Source organism: Pseudophryne corroboree, chromosome 4 (genome assembly GCF_028390025.1).
Source record: "Pseudophryne corroboree isolate aPseCor3 chromosome 4, aPseCor3.hap2, whole genome shotgun sequence".
In the NCBI taxonomy this organism is placed as follows: Eukaryota; Metazoa; Chordata; class Amphibia; order Anura; family Myobatrachidae; genus Pseudophryne; species Pseudophryne corroboree.
The window spans coordinates 414,817,275-414,838,775 of NC_086447.1; the positions used below are offsets into that span (position 1 = coordinate 414,817,275).

Here is a 21,501-nt window from a genome sequence, read left to right on the forward strand (position 1 = left end):
CAGCATACTTAGCCGCAGCTCGGCATACTAAGTCGCACCCATGCCTTGGCGTGGCACGTGTGGTCAAGTCGCAGGATGGATGAGAGTGGCTACATCTAAATATCTTAATAAAAATGTGAAGAAACATCCATAACATACTGAAAATTATTCAACAAAAGATATCTGTAAATCTCTGCGTACCACAGGTTAGCAGGCAGGGTGTATGTGTGTGTGTGGGGGGGACGGGGGGACGAGGTGGAACTGAGTTCCACCACCTGTAATGGTAGGGGGAACTAGTTCCACCTCCTCCATTGCCCTGCACAGTAATTCAACAGAAAAGCCCGCCCCATCACCTACGTCAATAGATGATGCAAGCAGCGCTAGTGTTACGGATGAGCTGCAGCCACCTCCCCCTTCCTCTGGTCCTGGTGGCTCCATGGTCCTCTTCCATCTACAGCATTCATCCATGGACATCATTCATCCCCTCCTCAGGTCCCAGTGGCTTCCTGTTCTGGCACAGTGTATGTGATGTCATTCTGTCACCGCTGCTGAAGTGAAGAAGTGCCATGAAGAGAAGCAGGGGGGTGCCAAAACACTAGCACTGGCTCTGGCTCCGCCTAATGTGATGGGGGAGGGGGGGGGGACGCCGTGGTAAATGAGTTCCACCACCTCTCCAGGACCACTTTAAGCCCTGTTAGCAGGAAACATGCACATCAAGGGCCGGATGTAATGACGCCCGAATTGCTGGAGGGCATTGCATCATCACGGGCATCATTACATCCAGTCCCAAGTGTTAGTGATTTCTTCAGATGTTCTCCTGTCTTCCATATGTACGGATTAGAAGAAAGAGAAATGCAACACTTGATACAGTCACTGTATTCTTGGATGATAAAGGTTTATATAAGTACCTCTTTATATACTTGATATATAGCCAATATCTGGGCATTTCGACTGGTAAAGTAAGATGACACATCCAGCTCTCATTAAGGGGTATATGCAATTGCGGTCGAATTCGCGGCAATTTTCGCCGTTTTTTAATTCGACTCAATTCGACAGGTGAATCCCGGAAGGTGGCTTCCGGAATTCACCATATTCAATGAAAAACGGATTCGCCAGAGTCGCGGGCGAAAATTGGCCGATTTGGCGGATTTTGCCGCGATTTTAAAAAACGGTAAAAAAAACGTGAAAAACCCGGAAAAAAAATGGCGTGGGGTCCCCCCTCCAAAGCATAACCAGCCTCGGGCTCATCGAGCTGGTCCTGGTTCTAAAAATGCAGGGGAAAAATTGGCAAGGGATCCCCCGTATTTTTAAAACCAGCACCGGGCTCTGCGCCTGATGCTGGTGCCAAAAATACGGGGGACAAAAAGAGTAGGGGTCCCCCGTATTTTTAACACCAGCATCGGGCTCCACTAGCTGGACAGATAATGCCACAGCCGGGGGTCACTTTTATGCCGTGCCCTGCGGCCGTGGCATCAAATATCCAACTAGTCACCCCTGGCCGGGGTACCCTGGGGGAGTGGGGACCCCTTCAATCAAGGGGTCCCCCCCCAGCCACCCAAGGGCCAGGGGTGAAGCCCGAGGCTGTCCCCCCCCATCCAATGGGCTGCGGATGGGGGGGCTGATAGCCTTTTGTGATAATAAAAAGATATTGTTTTTTCCAGTAGTACTACAAGTCCCAGCAAGCCTCCCCCGCAAGCTGGTACTTGGAGAACCACAAGTACCAGCATGCGGGAGTAAAACGGGCCCGCTGGTACCTGTAGTACTACTGGGGAAAAAATACCCAAATAAAAACAGGACACAGACACCTTGACAGTAAAACTTTATTACACACTACCGACACACACATACTTACCTATGTTGACACGCCGACTGCCACGGTCTCCGACGATCCGAGGTACCTGTAAAAAAATTATACTCACCTTCCAGCGTCCAGAGGTACATCCAGGTCCAGAGAGATAATCCACGTACTTGGCAAAAAAAAAAAAAACGAACACCGATCCAGCGGACTAATGAAAGGGGTCCAATGCTTTCACGTTAGACCCCTTTCCCCGAATGCCGGGACATCACGTGACTCCTGTCACTGATGTCCCTTCAGCCAATCAGGAAGCGCTACTGCCGTGGCGCTCACCTGATTGGCTGAGCGCTGTCTGTACTGTGACAGCGCCTCGCAAAGCCGCTCCATTACTTTCAATGGTGGGAACTTTGCGGGTAGCGGTGGGGTCACCCGCCGGTCAGCCGCTGACCGGCGGGTGACCTTACCGCTAGCCGCTAAGTTCCCACCATTGAATATAATGGAGGGAGCTGTGCGATGCGCTGTCACAGTACAGACAGCGCTCAGCCAATCAGGTGAGCGCAACGAAGTTGCGCTTCCTGATTGGCTTAGAGACCTGTCTGTGACAGCTGTCACTGACAGGTCTCATTCGTGGAAAGGTGTCCCATGTGTCAGCATGGGACCCCTTTCAGTCCGGTGGTCGGGTATTTGCGGTTTGTTTTTTTGCCAAGTACGTGGATGTATCTCTGGACCATGGCTGAGGTGAGTATATTGAACTTTTCTTTTCAGGTATCCGTGGATTCTACATGGAGAAGAGGACCGATGTCGGCGTGTGAACATAGGTAAGTATGTGTGTGTCGACGTATGAAATAAAGTTTTACTGTCGACGGTGTGTGTGTCCTGTTTTTATTTGGGTATTTTTTTCCCAGTAGTACTACAGGTACCAGCGGGCCCGTTTTTCTCCCGCATGCTGGTACTTGTGGTTCTCCAAGTACCAGCTTGCGGGGGAGGCTTGCTGGGACTTGTAGTACTACTGGAAAAAACAATATCTTTTTATTATCACAAAAGGCTATCAGCCCCCCCATCCGCAGCCCATTGGATGGGGGGGGACAGCCTCGGGCTTCACCCCTGGCCCTTGGGTGGCTGGGGGGGGGGGACCCCTTGATTGAAGGGGTCCCCACTCCCCCAGGGTACCCCGGCCAGGGGTGACTAGTTGGATATTTAATGCCACGGCCGCAGGGCACGGCATAAAAGTGACCCCCGGCTGTGGCATTATCTGTCCAGCTAGTGGAGCCCGATGCTGGTGTTAAAAATACGGGGGACCCCTACTCTTTTTGTCCCCCGTATTTTTGGCACCAGCACCAGGCGCAGAGCCCGGTGCTGGTTTTAAAAATACGGGGGATCCCCTGTCTATTTTTCCCCCGCATTTTTAGAACCAGGACCAGCTCAATGAGCCCGAGGCTGGTTATGCTTTGGAGGGGGGACCCCACGCCATTTTTTTTTAGATTTTACCGTTCCAGCATAAAAAAAAAAATAATAATAATAATAATATTTTAAAAAATATATAAATAATATTTGTGCCTCCCAAAAAAAAAAAAAAAAGTACCTAATCCCTTCTAATATAAATAGATCTGCTATTCCCCAAAAAAAAAACACCAAAAAAAACATGTTTAAATTTTTTTTATTTGTTTTCACCCTCCAAAGTGTGGCGGATTGAAAATGACGAATTTGCTGTCTAAAAGCCCTGCTGTCGAATTTCCAAACTTGAATTGAATATGCTTTGGTCGAATTGCAGCACTTGTATCATTGCAGAAAAGTCGAATTTGCAAAAATTCGAATTTCAAAAAGTCGAATTTTGAAAGTCCGTTTTTTGGTCGGAAAGCACTGAATTGCATAGGCGATTTTTTTTTTTGGTCGAAAATGACCCGAAATTCGACAATTTCGGGAATTCGACCGCAATTGCATATACCCCATAAAGTTTTCAGTGTACCTTAAAGTATGCAACAGCGGCATTCAATAGTGTATTTCGTAACAATTAACATTATTAAATACATAACAAAATTGCTCATACAGTAATATATATCTGAATTCCTTAAGGATGGATCAAACAACACACAGAACCCTCATGGCCAACATTAAAGCAAATTTAGTGATGCAAATAACTCATATTATAACAAAATAAATATTATAACAAATCAACACAAAAACGGGACTGTCCTGCGAAAATCGGGATAGTTGAGAGGTATGAGTAAGTATACAGTATAAACTATCTCCTATGTAACCTGAGCTGCTCAGGTAAGCCAGGTAAGTCAAAGCAGAGGCATTAGTGTCACAACAATTAAAGAGCTGGGGATCTTTTTTTTCTTAAGCACTTAGGGCATATTCATCATCACTTAAATTCTACAAAAGTAGAATTTAAAAGTATTCTTAATCTTACATTTTATTTTTCTATAGCACTATAGCCAACAATTGGGGCCGATGCAGAAAACTTTTCAATTAAAAAAAAAAAAAAAAACCTGTGCAGAAAGATAGATATTTTCGCCCACATCTGGAGATGTACTTATCTGTATATGTGACTGCATGTGCTTGTGGCGCATTTGTGCCTGCTTTACTACCTGTCATGATCATCAGCGTGCACTTGAACCTTATTTATACTAGGTGTAAAAGATACACCTCACCTATGTTTGGTTATATGCATGTCCCGCATTTCCATGAACATATAAATGTAGGTACAATTATTTATCTATATATCAGAATATACTCTGCCATTGCAATTCTTATCCTTCTGTATGATAACTGTCTGACATTTATTTCCCTATAAGTAAAACCATTCTGAGAACTTTGTGCTGTTTTTTTTTACCAAAATGAACAGTTAATTCAGCAATTTCCAATAAGTAAGCAGTAATACTGTATATTGTGAAACATATATTATATTTTAAGACGTTTAATCCCTAAATTACCGTGCTTATAGATGATAATGGAACAGCTTTTAAAAAAGGTAATTTATGTTTGACAGGTTTTAAAATTACTGCAAAAAAATGTTATATTTAGAATTTTCTATTTGCATTTGTAAATAAAATAAGTCAATGCAGATGTCTGTTGTGTCCTATAAATGTATTCTAAGTAGCAACGAGGTGTTGTAATGACACATTCGTCTCACTGATTACACATTTCACATTAAGTGCATGTCACTTGCAATCAGGGGCAGATTTGCCGCTAGGCAACTGAGGCGTGCGCTTAGGGCCCCATGAGTCTCAGGGGGCCCAGCCGCGGCCTCGGATTGCACTCAGCGGCTGCAGAGGAGTTTTTTTTTAACATTCATCTGAGCCGGTTCCGGCCCCAGCACGTTGATTGGATAGCTGCCGCTGGGACCAGGAACAGCTCACGCCCACAGTGTAGCCCCCTCCTCCTCTCCTGCTGCATGTGACTGACCAGCAGCGCACGGAGACTGGGAGATGGAGCGGGCTGCGGGAGTGAGTAGAGGAGATCCCAGCCATACAGGAGAGGTCTGCTGTGCTGTGAGGTGCGCCGCGGCCGAACGGAGGATCAAAGCAGACAGGAGACTCACTGAAGAAGCTGTCAGCCTGTCAGTGAGTATCGCGGCTGCTGGCTGCCTTTAAAGTGTGTGTGGCGGTGGCAGCGACGCGGGGGGGAGCTAAGGGGGTGATCCGGCTTGTTGATGTGGGATGTGCCTGCCAGTGGGGGGGCGCAATCAGCACTTGTTGAAGCCAGGGGGTGAGACAGTGAGACTGAGAGTGTGCCTGGGGGGGATGGGTGCCTGCCTCTGCCTGTAAATTGGTGACATCACTGCTGCCCCCTGTATTTGACATGTAAAGGATTCTTCCAGCATATATTGTACCACTCACCGTTACTGTTATGTACAGGATGCATTCATATGAACACCTGAACTCTTTGAAATTATCATATTACCAATTCCATTGTAGGCAGCTGCTAGTATCATACATACTACATTGGCTCATACCGTGTGCTATAATGTGAATTTTGGCTCATACCATGTGCTATAATGTGAATTTCGGCTCATGCCATGTGCTAAAATGTGAATTTCGGCTTATACCATGTGCTATAATGTGAAATTCGGCTCATACCGTGTGGTATAATGTGAATTTCAGCTCATACCATGTGCTATAATGTGAATTTTGGCTCAAACTGTGTGCTATAATGTGAATTTCGACTCAAATCGTGTGCTATAATGAGAATTTCGGCTCATACCGTGTGGTATAATGTGAATTTTGGCTCATACTGTGTGGTATAATGTGAATTTCGGCTCATTCTGTGTGGTATAATGTGAATTTCGGCTCATACCGTGTGGCGTAATGTGAATTTTGGCTCATACTGTGTGGTATAATGTGAATTTCAGCTCATACTGTGTGCTATAATGTGAAAGGGGCACCAGTACTAGATAGTATACTATTACTATTATGATGCATAATGTGTATGAGGGTTATATAGTGTGGTAAACTACATAAAAGGCACGCCCCCTTTTGAGTGGCCACACCCCCTTTTCCAGAGCACCGTGCGCATAATTACCGCCTTCACTTTTCCATACCCCCACTTCAAAATTTCCACTCTGACCACTGTATATAATAATATAAATAAGGAGTAGTATGGTGTGGCGTAATGTATATAGGTGGTCAGTGCTATGGATTATTTGTGGGATGGGGCCCCAAATTGGTCTCTTGCTTAGGGCCCCATGAGATCTTAATACGCCTCTGCTTGCAATATATAGGCTAGGCTGAATAAATTGACACAGCTTTAATCGATTTGGATTGAGTCTGATGAGTGCCGCCGTGATTGGGACCAGCAGGCAGCAGGAGCAGGTTCCATATAACGCACCTCATCGCGTCCAGCACAGGTATCCAGTGCAGGGATCAGGGGAGTAGCCACGGAGTCCACCCAACGGCAACACTATCAGGTCTTCCATTACGCTCCTCCCGGCGCTAACAGCGAGAGGCAGAAACCAAGGTATTGGTACACTAGCACACAGCCTAGGCAGCAGGAGCGGTGTCCGATCACTGGTTTCAGTGCAGACCACTGCTACCTGCAGATATCAGCACTGTCCTCTGTGCATGCTCTCCTCCCACAGTATCCCTATATGACCAATACAAATGTCAGTATGAGCACCTAATAATGATAGGTTCCCCTATTGTGAGTCAGAGCTTGCATAGAATCTGAGTGAGGGGTATTCTCGACATGACAGCCCATTGGTATACTAGCAAAACCTGTTGCATCTTCTAAAGTTTATGCTGACATAAGAGCTGTTATGTAATAAGAAATATGACTTTCACCAGAAACTATATATGTATATGGGAACTTTGAGGATGAGTATATATGAATATACACCTGGAAATTAATACCTGTATAATTTTGTCCAAATTGGACCTTATGCTCCAGTGCTTATACACCAGTGCTGTTAATATTTGTTAGGTTTATATGTATGATTACCACACGATGGTTACAACCATAACTGCTCATCCAGAGGTGTAGTTGTCACATGTACAATCCTGTCCAAACAGATACTAGCCCTATTAAGCCTTAATTAAATTTATTCCCAGCCCCTGGGAAGGGCCATATTAGTGTTTCTTTACCGCCAATAGGTACACCAGAGGATAACCTCTCTCACATTTCTTTTCAGGGACTCTCAATGGTGATCCAGTAACTTTGCCTACGGCAGTTCTCCAACTGGTAGGCTCACTCTACTGCCTAACACCAACAGCAGATCCCGCTGTATTTCTCCTGATATCTCCACTTTTTTCACGAACTCTCATCAATGATTCTGGAGAGGAGGCAATTAGTATTCCTTTGACCTACTATCACACCATACTGCATGTGCCCAATCTCGTCCGATCTTGGAAGCTATACAGTATAGGGCCAAGTCAGTACCAGGCGGGAGACCACCTGGGAATACTCGGTGTAGTAGGCTTGAGATTTGGGGACACTCTGGTCCTACATTGACAGCAGATTCATTCTGTTGCTTTGCTCTCTTCAAAATACCTACCTTTGGCGGTTAATCTACATGTTTGGATAAGAAGGATGACAATGGTTCACCAGTAGCCTTGGGTAGCATTAGCTCACACAGGTTGAGCATAACAATTTAATGCAAATTTGTCTATACGGGTTACCTCCTCCCATCACCACTGCCGTCTTCAGTCACACTGATATTCATCAGTATTTTAAAATCTCTTTGTAGTAGGGGACTATCTTATATATAGATTTTTTAATGTTATGAATAAAAGCAAAATTTTATGTTTCTGTTATTACACATACTGACATACATCTTTTTTTCAAGAGTGTACCAACCAAGAGTCTTCTTTCTTTTTTCTTGTTCTGTACGACAATTTGATTACTGACTCTCTGGTGCACCGCCAGCAGATCTAACAGTGAGCAATTAGCCATATAAAATGTGAATTGCTGGTCTAATTCATTAAGAAATTTGTATGTACTTGTGACTGGTGCGGAGTCATCCTCATTCCTTCTAACCCAGGAGCACCATTTTAGCAGCTGCTATATGCCCCAATCAGGATTCTTCCTGTAGCATCCACTCGTTAGTCAGACCCTCAAAAGCTGTCAAAAATGTCCCGAAATTGCAGTCAATAATATTATTTAGACTGCCAAGCATACTTATAATTCTCTTTTAATTTCCGTAAAGGTTACTCAGGTATATTGAAAGGGAGAGTATTAGGGGTATATTCAATTAAAGTCGGATCCATTCCGACATGTATTTGTTGGAATGGATCCGACAACCCCTATTCAATCCCATCTAAAATTTGACTTTTTCAAGTCGAATTTTAGATGGGACCCAGATGAGGAGAGGGGGCGAGCCGCGGGGGGACAGCCGGCGGGCATACAGGAGATCAGTGCTACGGAGTAGCGCTGCAGCAGGATGTCACTCATCCGCCCAACCTCACGGCAGCTTCCACCCGGCTCCAGCAGCGTTCTGGAGCCAGGTGGAAGCTGCCGTGAGGTCGGGCGGGAGAGTGACATCCAGCTGCAGCGCTGATCTTAGCGCTGATCTCCTGTATACCTGCCGGCAGTCCCCCCGTATCCCTGTGGCTCCCCCCCCCCCCCCTCGCCTCCTCCGGGTCCATCTCATTCCGACATCATTTTGATGTTGGATTGAGATAGTCGAAAAGGGGGCCAAAACCTGTCGGATTTGGCCCCGTTTTCGACATCAACACGTGGATCGGCAGCTATTCCGCCGATCCACGTACTTTTCGACAAGTGAAATGCCTCGACTTGTCGAAAAGCTCTTAATAGGTCGAATCAGGATTCGACCTTAAAAAGTCGAAAACTGCCGTCTTTTCGACAGACGGCAGTTTTCGACTGCAATTGAATATACCCCTCAGTCTTAGAAGTATTTAATTTATAGTAAGATACTCCTGCATACTGATCTAGAACATAAGCTAACCTTATGAGAGATATTTCCAATAATGGGGCCATGTATAGAATCTAGCAATCTGATCCTCTCAGCCAGAGGCTCAATCGCCAAAGTGAAAATAAGAGGTGATAAAGGACAACCCTGTTGTGTGCCATTGGTAATATCAAACCCCAAGGAGAGACATCCATTGACATAGATCCTAGCTGAAGGAGAAGAACATAACACCAAAATAGAATCAAGTATCTGACCTCCACCATAGCAGCGCAAAGTGGCCTGTAAATACCCCCAGTGGAGTCTGTCAAATGCCTTCTCAGGATCAAAGGACAAAACCAGCAAAGGGGATCTACGAGAGTCACAGTATTCTATAACATCAATAACTCGATGTGTATTGTCTGGGGCCTGCCTACCTGGAATGAACCCCACCTGGTCCAGCTTAATGAGAACAAGTAAAAATGGGCATATACAAGTAGCAACTAATTTAGCAAAAAGCTTGACATATGTTGACATCTGTTTTCAATACCACAATAGGTTGGTAATTTTGTACAGATGAGGTAGGTTTCCCGGGCTTAGGGATAGTAACAATCTGTGCAAACAGCATTTCTTCCAGGAAACACCTAGCCTCAGAAGCTTCATTAAACACAGATACCAATACCAAAACCAAATCTGCTTTGAACACTTTATAAAATTTGAAAGGGTAGCTATCTAGTCCAGGAGCTTTGTCCGGGGGCAAAGACTCAATAGCAACCTCCACTTCAGCCAGTGACCAGGGGGAGCTCAAAGACAGGTAGGCCTCTGGGTCTAGAGAAGGAAGAGATCGTTCAAGCTGAGACCTTTGTGACCATGCTGCACATAATCTCTCACTTTCCTTCCCTTCAGTTTATGAGCCAGCAAACAACTAGCCCAATTGGCAAAGACATAGAACGTTTGATAGTGCAGCATATTCCATTGGGCTTTACAGTTGGAAACAACAGTGATAAGACAAACTGGGTAATAGCAGACAGGCATAGAGGTAGGAAGGCCCTGCTCACAAGTTTATTGTACAATCTATAGGAAATTAGGAAAGATATACAATGATAGGCACTATCTATAGCATAGCAACCCCACCAGATTGCAGACATTCCTAATGGGATATAATTAGATATGAATGCTTCGGAAGGTCATGTGGGTGGTTCAGGAGTTTGATAGGCTTGCCTGAAGAGGTGAGTTTTCAGGTAACGCTTGAAAGTTTGGAAGCTAGAGGAGAGTCTTATCGTGCGTGTGAGGGTATTCCATAGGGTGGGTGCTGCCCGAAGAAAGCCCTGCAATTGTGAATAGGAGCGAGTGATCCGTGAAGATGAGAGATGCAGATCTTGTGCAGAGCGGAGATGTCGAGTTGGGAGATATTTTGAGATAAGTACTTTAAATTGAATACGGTAGAATATGGGCAACCAATGGAGGGACTGACAGAGTGTATCCGCAGACGATGAATGTCTTGCTAGGAAGATTAGCCTTGCAACTGCATTCAAAATGGATTGTAGTGGTGAGAGTCTTTTCCAGGGAAGACCAGTAAGGAGACTAGTGCAATAATCAATAGGGAGATAATGAGAGCATGGATTAGAATTTTTGCAGTGACTTGTGTAAGATATGGTCGTATTTTGGATATGTTTTTTAGATGCATGTAACATGAGTGAATGTATGACACAAATGACAGTTCAGAGTCAAGGATGACACCTAGGCAGCAAACTTATGGGGTAGGGTAGATTGTCAAGTTGTCAATAGTTATGGAGATATCAAGTAGGTAACTACTCTTGGCTGGCAGGAATATAATTTATTCTGTTTTGTAAATGTTGAGTTTGAGGTGGCGAGATGACATCCAAGATGAAATGGCAGAAAGGCATTCAGTGACACGGCCCAATACAGATGGTGACAAATCTGAGGAGGATAGATAGATTTGAGTATTATCAGCGTACAAATTATACTGACATTGAAGCATCCTACAGAATTTTCTACCAAGGGACAGTTATTTACTATTAGGGGCATAGCACATAGAATCAGAAACCTCCCATCTGGATCAGAGTATTGTGATATCAGTTGAAATGAACAATGCTGGGAAATAAGAATGGCAACACCAGCTTTCTTTTCCAGGCCATCAACCATGTAACAAAAGATGAATCTAGAGTTATGAAATAAAGGACTGACTTTTTAAAGTGGGTTTCCTGAACCGTTACACTTACAACGTGTGCTCTAAGCTTATGAAAACACAAGTTTCCTCTTATGGGGAGAGTTCAATCCCTTGCCATTAATGGATACTTTATTGGTCATGACAAGTGACAAGAGTGTGATATATGCATCTCATTACATCTAAGTTCACAGCAACAACAAATCTGGCAGAGTAGAAAGACAAAATACAGATAAAGAAATACAGACAAAAGCAAACCTTGTCTGTAGGTTTTACGGGGCATGTACAGTGTGCAACTTCCACTATGGTTTGAATGTGAATAATCCAATTATTGCAATGTTTGTTGCATTTATTAAATTCATTTGATGATAGAGGCAACTATTTTGTTGGTCGACCAGTACTAAAGCAATATTGCTTCAAACCAGGCCTACTCACACGGAATGTGCGGGAGACTCACAATTTTTCATGTAGTCCCCCAGAACCTGGAAGAGGAAGCAGATATCCCGCGTTCTGCCCACTTCCTAGTGAAGTAGGTAGGATGGGGAGTTTAAACCAGGAACCACAGGGTTTGCAGGGAGGGGTGGGGCTAATGACATAGAGAGTGCCCTGAAGTGGTCAGCTGCATCTCCTCTGCAGGCTTCTTCCATAGAGGAGAAACAAAGTTTGTAAGTATGCTTCATCTCACAGCCCGGCTATCTTCTTTAGTGATAGGTCCACGCTTACATGTAGCTTAATCCGAAAAATATACATTCATTTGTTGTAGAAGAAGATAAATAGTATGTTGTTTAATAGGAATGCATATAATAAGATTTTTATATAATAAAAGAAAACACTTTAAATGTCTTTCTTTTTTATATCATTAAAAATAATGTTATGTCATTTGAAATTGCTTGTTCTAATTATGTAAAATAGATGACTTAATGCAGGAAAATAATAATGGTTTCTGCATTGTGCATCAACCACTCTGAATAATTTTCTTAAGAGTAAAATATAACAGTAGTGATTTTACCGGTAGTTAAAATCAACACGTTTCATCTGTTTTCAGACAAATGCAATTTGTTGCTTGAAGCACATTGTATTTGTCATTCTGAAATGCTATTCCTCATTTCAAGCTGAGCACAAATATGTTCAGACATATAATTTCCCTGTAATGTGCTATAACATTACTATGTCTGTCTGCATACTAATTATTAGATTATTAGCACATGTACTAATTGGCAATAACTAAAACAAGTGGAAATGTACTATGTGTTACTTGTTCTGCATTGTTGCACACACTGATAACATTCAGCTTCAGTTGCAAATGTTTTCATATTATTCTGTTACTACTGATTAATTAAAGCTGAGGAGGTGATTCAATTCAACTATAGTGCAGCAATGTGCTGTTCTGGAGTGGCACATCGCATCCATTCACATCACAAGTCTTGTCTGGTACCTCACAGAGATGTGCGGGAAAACTGGGTCACTCTGCACAGCCTGTGAAGGGGGTATAGTGGGCAAAAACATGGAAAGGAGGCTATACATAAAATAAGGCAATATAGAGGCAAATCATGTTTCCTGTGTTTTATTAGGCCACTTTAGGCACTTGGGAGTATTCAGTTGTGAGTTGTGCAGTCAGCAAACCATCTGGATGGTCAGAACTATAGCAACATTGTCAATTTTCCCTTCCATACAGGTGTGCATAAAAATTGTGATGTTGAGCTACCATATTTTCCAAGCATGGTGGATTATTGAATGCATGCTTCCAAGTGAAGGTGGGTACACAGTAGACGGTGTGCTCAGTGAGTGACATCGCCTAGTGTTTCCCCTCCTGGGCCGGGCCGCACGACGGCGGCATACACAGAGATATCGCACAATGACGTCATGCTGCGGCCAGCCGGAGCATACAGCTTTGTACGATGAGTCCCAAATTGAGCTGCATGCACGGCCGAGCCTGAGGGTCGTTAACGACCCGCAGAGCCGTGCATCGCTCGTCGTCAGCTGCATACACACTGGGCGGTAAAATATATCGCTCAGGAGGGGAAAATGAGCGATATAGTTTACTATCTTGCTAAGTGTGTATGCACCTTGAGTTGTTCACTGGTCAGTGAGTAGATAAATGTACTGTGGCTGATGGAGTGGCATATTTTATCACCGCGCATACCCATAAAGTAAACACAAGCAAATCTGCAATTATCTGTAATTTATTATTTTCAGGTACCTTAATCAACTGAATGAAAAATATTTTTCCTAAATAACCGTATAAAGTGTAAGTTTGACCCATACATCTGTCCATTTCCACAGTTTGTTCATTGTTGTCCCAAGTTGTGTCTGATATGGAAATATCTTTTGATCCAATTTTAAATGTCCACTAGTATTGAAGTACAAAAGTAAAGTTGTTTATAGAAACATTTTGCAAATACAATGCATGTGTGGATAACAATTCAACACCTGCTGACACACCCTAAGATGACATATACAATATTGCATGATTATATAAGTAAGGACATACATTTAACGGTTTATCATAGCTTAATGCCAGGTATTTTCTTAACATTCAGTATACAACAAAATGGTGAACTGGGTGTAGTTGTGGTTTGCAAGGTTTACTATATTTAAACAAAGCCTTCGAAACATAGTGCTACATACTGTCATTTTCTGTTATAAGCACATTTTCTTATAAACAACTTGATACATTTTGATTATAGTGAAGCCCTCTTGAGTATTAAAGGTAAAACAGCAATATATACAGTATGCTTGCTTTATCCATTTCCCGTAAACTCTTTTCCTTTCCACATCATTGCCATAAAATAAATCTGTGCCATGTACATAATTTGTTTTTGTTTTTCAATATAATAGTATTGAAATAGTTTAAGAAATATTTATGTTTATTAAATTATAATCACCTTCGCTGTAAATGGCTTGCGTTGTCTTTTTGCTGAGACCAGTTTTCAACATTTCATCTTGCCGCAGAAACATACACTTTCCAAATTTGAATTCCCTTTGATACACGAGGGTTAGGGAGACCAATTCAGGGATCAGGATCAGTGGGATCCCCGGATTTTGTGCAAAACACATTGGACTGTTTGCCATGACTTGAGAGACTGGAGGAGGACCTCAATGGGCTGCTGCCTGCCAGCGAGTGCCTGTGTCCTGGGTTGTCCCTACCTGCTGTGCATTCTGTAAAACTGCTGTGCTGCTCTCTCTGATCGCTGAAGCATCAATTTCTGCCATCCCAGGATTTACATTTTTTCAATCCCGAAAAATGAGGTGGGACTGGCTTCCCTAGTGTGGGTGGAAAGCCCTATATTATCATTACAATAAAAACTATTCATTTTGTATGGAATCTTGCCCTCTACTCTTTTTTATCTTCTTTTTTCCTGCCAATCACATTTTCTTACTTTCTGTTTAGATTTTCTCTGTTCTACCCCCTTTTCTTTTCATTGTCCATACTCACTGCTTTCATTGTACCTGAGACTTCCTGAAGTTATCATGGCTTAGTGCTTCTTCCTGATGTGTGCTTATGCTTCTTATAATATATATATATATATATATATATATATATATATACAGATTATATATATATATATATATATATACAGATGTGTCCTCATACGTCTAGCCTCATTATGCCATGCAGCGTGATATCACAGCGTGAATAAGCCGCCAGGTCCTGTGCAACTTTTCTAGTGTCAGATATCTGATTGTATGTCCTAGTCACAATGCAAAGCAACTAGGATGCACCAGGAGACTGCGCTGTCAAATTTGATATGCAACACTTGTATATTTATGTGAGTCTGTAGCATAACGGAAAAAGCTGCGGCCACTGCATTGTAGCACTTTGTATACGGATTCAGAATCCATCACACAAGATATATAAGTATTGCATATCAAATTAATCGCATTGCGACTAAGATGCATTTTCAGCAAAAAGACGCAAAACAGACACCCGATGCTAGTAGAATATCACTGGACCTGGCGTGCTGAGAGGGGCTGTTTGGCACGATTGCATCAATGATGTATGAGGACACATCTATACTTGTAGGTAGTCTACATTGAATTGTTTGCTGTGGATTTTGTGTATAAGAATAAGAAAAGAAATTAATTGCAAATGGTCACACTTTTTTAGAAGTAATGATTATTGTGACTAATGTATAACTTTTAGTAGCTATAATTAATATTATTTCTTAACAGTTATATAGAGGATGCATGTTCTGCCCAAGTAGGTCATGCAATCTATTCCCTACCACATGCATACCTCCCAACATTTGAGAGGTGGTGAGTGCATGAAAAAGGGGTGTAGTCTAATAGTAAGGGGCGTGGTCTCATGACATGGGGGCATGATCGTGCATCGCCATGCTTCATGATGACTTAGTTTCCCTATTTATTGGCCAATCTTTGGCCAAGTTGGAGTAATTGAAAGGATGGCAGTCCAGTGGCCATCTTGTTTCTTTTCTGAGGTGTGATCCCAGTTAATGTATGGGTTGGCTGATTTCACCCTACTAAACTCAGCAGCAGCACTCATCAGGGTGGCTATACACATGCTATTGGTACACAGTAGGCCAGGGAAAGGGTGGTGATGGCCTGCGTTACAGAAAATGGGGACATGTCGGCCCCCATTTTCTGTGGGCACCAAGGCCAGTGAAGAATGCAGCTTCACTGTCCCTGTCCTGATTATCCTGAGATTACCCAGATGGCCGCTGTACAAGAAGATGATCAAATGCTGCTTCAAATGCATGCAATGGGAATTCTAGTGCAGACACCTTCTGCTGCTTTTACATATGTTTGCACTGCAGCTGCATGCCAAGATACAGCTGCTGTATATTTACTGTCCAGCTCTGAAACTGGCCAATAGTTTGGGAGGTGAAAATGTGAATACTAAAAGCACTGGATTGCAGGTTTTTAGGTGCACCTGTTACCCAGGGCCGGTGCAAGGTTTCTCGGCACCCTAGGCAAAACTTCTGCCTACTGCCCCTTCCCCCTACCCGCCCTTCAGGTGAAAGACATGCTGCTACTCTGCCCCACCCCCAGTCAGTTGCATTGCTGCTCTCTTCTCATTATCTCCCCAGTCTGTGTGGGTGCCTGCAGCTCTCACCCCCCACTCTGTTAAATGTCTGCTGTTCTATCTCCTCCACATCTGTGTGCATGCTGCTGCTCATCCCCCCCAGACTGTGTGCATGCCTGCTGCCCCCCCAACCAGACTGCTGCTCTGCTGCTCTCCCCCTCTTTCCTTATCAAATGCAGAGAATGCACTGTGCAGCCACCATACCTGCGGGATGCGATGCAGAGTTGAGACTACTGTAAGTAGTCTGCAAAAGAGCCTGCAATGAAGAGCAGCGCCACATGTCACCCCCAGCCAGGACTCCAGGAGCTGTCAAAGAAACTTCTTGTGCCAGGTGGAGGCGGAGCTGGAGGCTGCAATACGGGAGCTTGCCAGTTGCGACTACTGTAAGATACGACTGCCGGGGGAATTGCGGCGACTGTGAGGTAGGACCATGCTACCTTTTTCAGGCAGCTGTAGCAGGTCGCCCCCTCAGGATCCGGCGCCCCTAGGCAGCTGCCTAAAGCTGCCTAGTGGAAGCTCCGGCCCTGCTGTTACCTATACTTGGTGAAGGCAGCCATATTGTGGACTGAACTACAGTAGCATTCATACGAAAGCAGCTTGTCTATTAATTAGAAAATAATGACCTCACTGAGGCACGAGACTGCAGTATACCTCCACTATTTGTAGGGACAGATACACTTTAAAAAGAATTTCTTCACAAGGAAAAATGTATAGAAAAACAACGAGTATGGCACACAAAGTGTTGCATGTGGTTATAATTATATAGTTAGAATTGAATTACAGAAGGAACTATTAAAGAACAAATTATATGTTACTAAAATATTTTTAAAACCGTATTTCATTTTAGATGTTATGTTGGAATATTAAATGTTCCACCTCACAGTTTGCTTATAGATAAATGAGTTATAGCAATATATTAAATGGACTTCACTGCATGCAATAAAATCCTTACATAATCGTACCTATTAAATCTGTGTGATTATGTTGATTTTGCAAAAATAAGCTAAAATTAACTGAATCAATATTTCATTTCACAAAATAGGGTTTTGAGGTAAATGCATTAAATGTAATTAGCAAAATTTTAAATCCCACCTATTAAAATCCATTACACACCTTGCAACAATAACCATTCCGCACTTTCCAGTGTAGCATTAAAGCAATTTGCTTAATTATACACTGAAGAAAATAAAACACCATGAATTATGTGAAATTAATTATATATAGACCTTCAATAGAAATAGAAGCATAAAAATGCTTTTAAATCCCATATGGTAATAACAACCATGTGACTGCAAAAAACAGACCCCCCCCCCCCCCATAAGATGATTTTATTGTGCATGTACATACACTTTGCGTAATGCTGTGCTTATTTCTTTCTTTATTATTTATTTCTTTATTTATTTTGTTTATAGTTACAAGTAGGGAAGCCAATCCCGGGCCATTTTTTCAATCCCGGTTATCGGGATTGAAAAATGGTCAATCCCGGGATACCCGGGATTGGCTTTAGACTGTGTCCGGCCGCCCCCCATGCCCCGCCCCTCCCACCCTGCAGACATAAAAAAACCCGTACAAACCTGCACAGCCAGGTAGCGGGTGAGGAGGAGCCGGCGGGTGAGTGTAGGGGAGCCGGGAGGAGGCAACGGGTGAGTGCAGGGTGAGCCGGGAGGAGGCAGCGGGTGAGTGCAGGGTGAGCCGGGAGGAGGAGGCGGGTGAAGACCGCCGTACTTTCCGGCTCGGCGGCTGCTGAAAGCGCAGCATGACCTCACAGTCACAGGTCACGCTGCGCAGGGGGAGACGGGAGGAGGGTGCCGGGCAGCGTCTGAGCGTCCTGAGGACGCTCAACGCTGATCCCTCAATCCCCAGGATTGGAGCTTTCAATCCCGGGATTGAATCCCGGCCGTTTTTGAGCCTAAATCCCAGGGTCCCGCCGATCCCGATCCCGGGATTGGCCTCCCTAGTTACAAGACAGCATTTTAAGTGTAAATGATAGTCCAACATTATTCTTCCATGTTATTAGTCATCTGTTATTTTGTTAACTTTTTTGGTAAAAAAAAATAAATAAAAACCTTTCATATCTATTAAAAAAGCTGCGCTGTGTTGACAGTTACAGCAGACTGGCCCACAGTGGTACAAGAGGTACCCCCTCTTTCAGTGAGCCCCACTGTCTCAGATCTTACCCCCTCCTCTAGGGATCAATTTCCAGACTGTGGACTTGAATTTTACACATAGTTGCCGACTTTGTAACTGCCACCTCCAGGTCAGCACAGCGGTGGGCAGGGAACGGGGTTTGTCATAGAGGGTGGGTAGGGGGCGTGACTACACGAGGCAGAGGGTCCTATGTGTAAAATATGATATAACCAAGTTCAGAGGAACATATTTTGTTGAGGATTATAATCCATGATGCACACCTCAAAAGGTAAATAACTTTAATAATAATAAGAAAATAACTTTGGTATTGTATTATATAATTTATTATATTGAATAAGTATTTGTAACAATAAATTTGTATTTGGATAGGAACCTATGAATATTGAACATTGAAACATCAAAATTACAGTAAACCTCATTTGTGAAGCGCAAAATGGATGAGGTGCAATGCGCATCATGATTTGCACAAGTGTTGCTAAATTTGTATTAAAGTGCATAGCTCTATGGGGCAAGATGGGAGCATCAGTGGAAAAACAGGAGTACCAGCTGATGGGAGGGTTTATCCTGAGATGGCATTCCTTGTAAAGTACAGGGCAGTAACATGTGGTGAGATCAGGGGCTGGGGAGGCACTAGCTTATCACAGCCACATGCACACGGTTAAACTTATTAGAATAATACAAAGATGATGATATTATATAGAATAAAGTAAATATGATAAGTTATAAATATCTTTTTTGGATTATTCTGATAATTTATATAGTCAAAACTCTGGAGTATTGGCCCTCATTCCGAGTTGTTCGCTCGCAAGCTGCTTTTAGCAGCATTGCACACGCTAAGCCGCCGCCTACTGGGAGTGAATCTTAGCTTAGGAAAATTGCGAACGAAAGATTCTCAAAATTGCGAATAGAAATTTCTTAGCAGTTTCTCAGCAGCTCGACACTTACTCTGCCACTGCGGACAGTTCAGTCAGTTTCGTTCCTGGTTTGACGTCACAAACACACCCAGCGTTCGCCCAGACACTCCCCCGTTTCTCCAGTCACTCCCGAGTTTTTCCCAGAAACGGCAGCGTTTTTTCACACACACCCATAAAACGGGCAGTTTCCGCCCAGAAACACCCACTTCCTGTCAATCACACTGCGATCACCAGAACGAAGAAAAAACCTTGTAATGCCGTGAGTAGAATACCTAACTTCTTAGCAAATTTACTTGGCGCAGTCGCAGTGCGAACATTGCGTATGCGCAGTTTGCAGAAAATCGCTGCGATGCGATGAAAAAGAACGAGCGAACAACTCGGAATGAGGGCCCTTGTGAGGTTCTGCCTACCCTGCCTGCTGTAGCGTTGGAACAGGGGGGGAGGGGACCCCCCAAATATGAAAGAAGCGCAGGCACTGGGAAGGGGGAGCACTTACGTCTGATACCCGCGGTGACTTGTCCTTTCAAAAATGTTCTGCCGCAGCGTGCTATGCCATGTGTCCTAGCCGGCTCTTCAATGATGCATCTGTGACTGGCTAGGACAGTGCATGGTACAGCATGCTGCGACAGCATACTTTTTAAAGGACAACTCACCGCGGGAATCGCACTGGGGGTGGGGGTTGGGGAGAGCGCCAATATGTGATTTTTTTCTGCGCCCCCTCCCCCAGCCTCAAAACATTCTGGCGCCCCTGCGTGCCTGCATGTTACTGGTACAGAGCATGCCTAGCGATGTAGTTTTACAGAGCAGCACAAGATTTCAATTTGTGAAATGAAATGACTAATATGAGGTACATTTCTAGAGGCGGTGTATGTTGTGTGGGATGGCATGTAGTTATTTCTACCTTACAAATGTACTTGATTTCTTCACAAGCTTAGAGCTAGCACAGTTTTACTCTCCACCTTTACATCTCGTAGTTGCACTTCATTGGAGAAGCGCATATCTAGGTGTTCTTTACTCAATATAAATACATGGCAAAGACAGTTCCAATCATCAGCAGCTACTGCCCCCGGACTTACAGGAGGGAGCCAGCCAGCACACATAAACATATATATCAAGTTATATGTATAAATCACCCATGACTTTATTCAGACGAACTTAACATTTATAACTAGCTAGCTTATCACTAAGAAATAAACACACGGACACCAACTGCTAGATTTAAGAGGTCAAACAGATATTTATTGTATGGTGACCTGTCGTTTAAACTAAGAATATTGGAGGATGGCAAGAAAAAGGCGCTACCAACTCACCAGCACCAGTCAACTATAATAAACCATAAAATAGGAGGGGCCTCACAACCGCCTCCTTAACATAACCTGTACTGCGCAGGCTCACCCCCCTTACTTTAGCAGAGCCGTGGACGAACCCGCACGGGAACATCCGTAGTCCACCCGCAAGGGGAGGGCATACTCGCTGTTCATTCAAAAGGGGGTGCCCCACAGTGACCACTTATGTAACTATTTGACCGCTGGCTGGTAGCGACTTTCCGCCACAACAAGGATTTTAACAAAAAACCGCAGACCGCCATCCACCAACAAACAGGAGAAGCGATTCAACCGGACAGTACTCTAAAAATACTGTCCAAGAACACACCAATACCCGCAGGGGAAAGGTGAATACCATCTTCCCTATAAAACTGCACATTGTGCAGCACCAAAAGTGGATGCCTAACCACTAAACCTCCTATTGCCTGCACGTATACTGACACTGCGGAATTAACTTTCTTCCTAGCTTTTTCTATAGCGGAGAAACGAATGGCACCCCGCCAATGGAAACGGGGCACTATGTCGGACCACACCACTATCACCCGTGGCCAAGATGCCCGTAACGCCACAAAGTCCGCTTTGATACTCAAGATGAGATCAATGCCTTTGACCCTCCCCATATCATTCCCCCCGAGGTGAATGACAACCCAGCCGGGCCGCCCCCACCTCCGCTCATGGCGAAACAGCAAGCGAAGTAAACCCATCCAACGTAAACCTCTAACTCCTAACCATCTAACTACCTTGTCCCCAAATAGTTCGCCCGTTC

The 21,501-nt window shown here is 43.8% G+C and overlaps 1 protein-coding gene and 1 pseudogene across 2 annotated transcripts in view; both read left to right on the forward strand.

The window, feature by feature from the left end:
* KCNQ5 (potassium voltage-gated channel subfamily Q member 5) overlaps positions 1 to 21,501 on the forward strand; it is a 1,045,273-nt gene that overhangs the window by 217,018 nt on the left and 806,754 nt on the right. The window lies entirely within an intron of this gene.
* Positions 7,574 to 7,691, forward strand: LOC134913320 (5S ribosomal RNA; annotated as a pseudogene).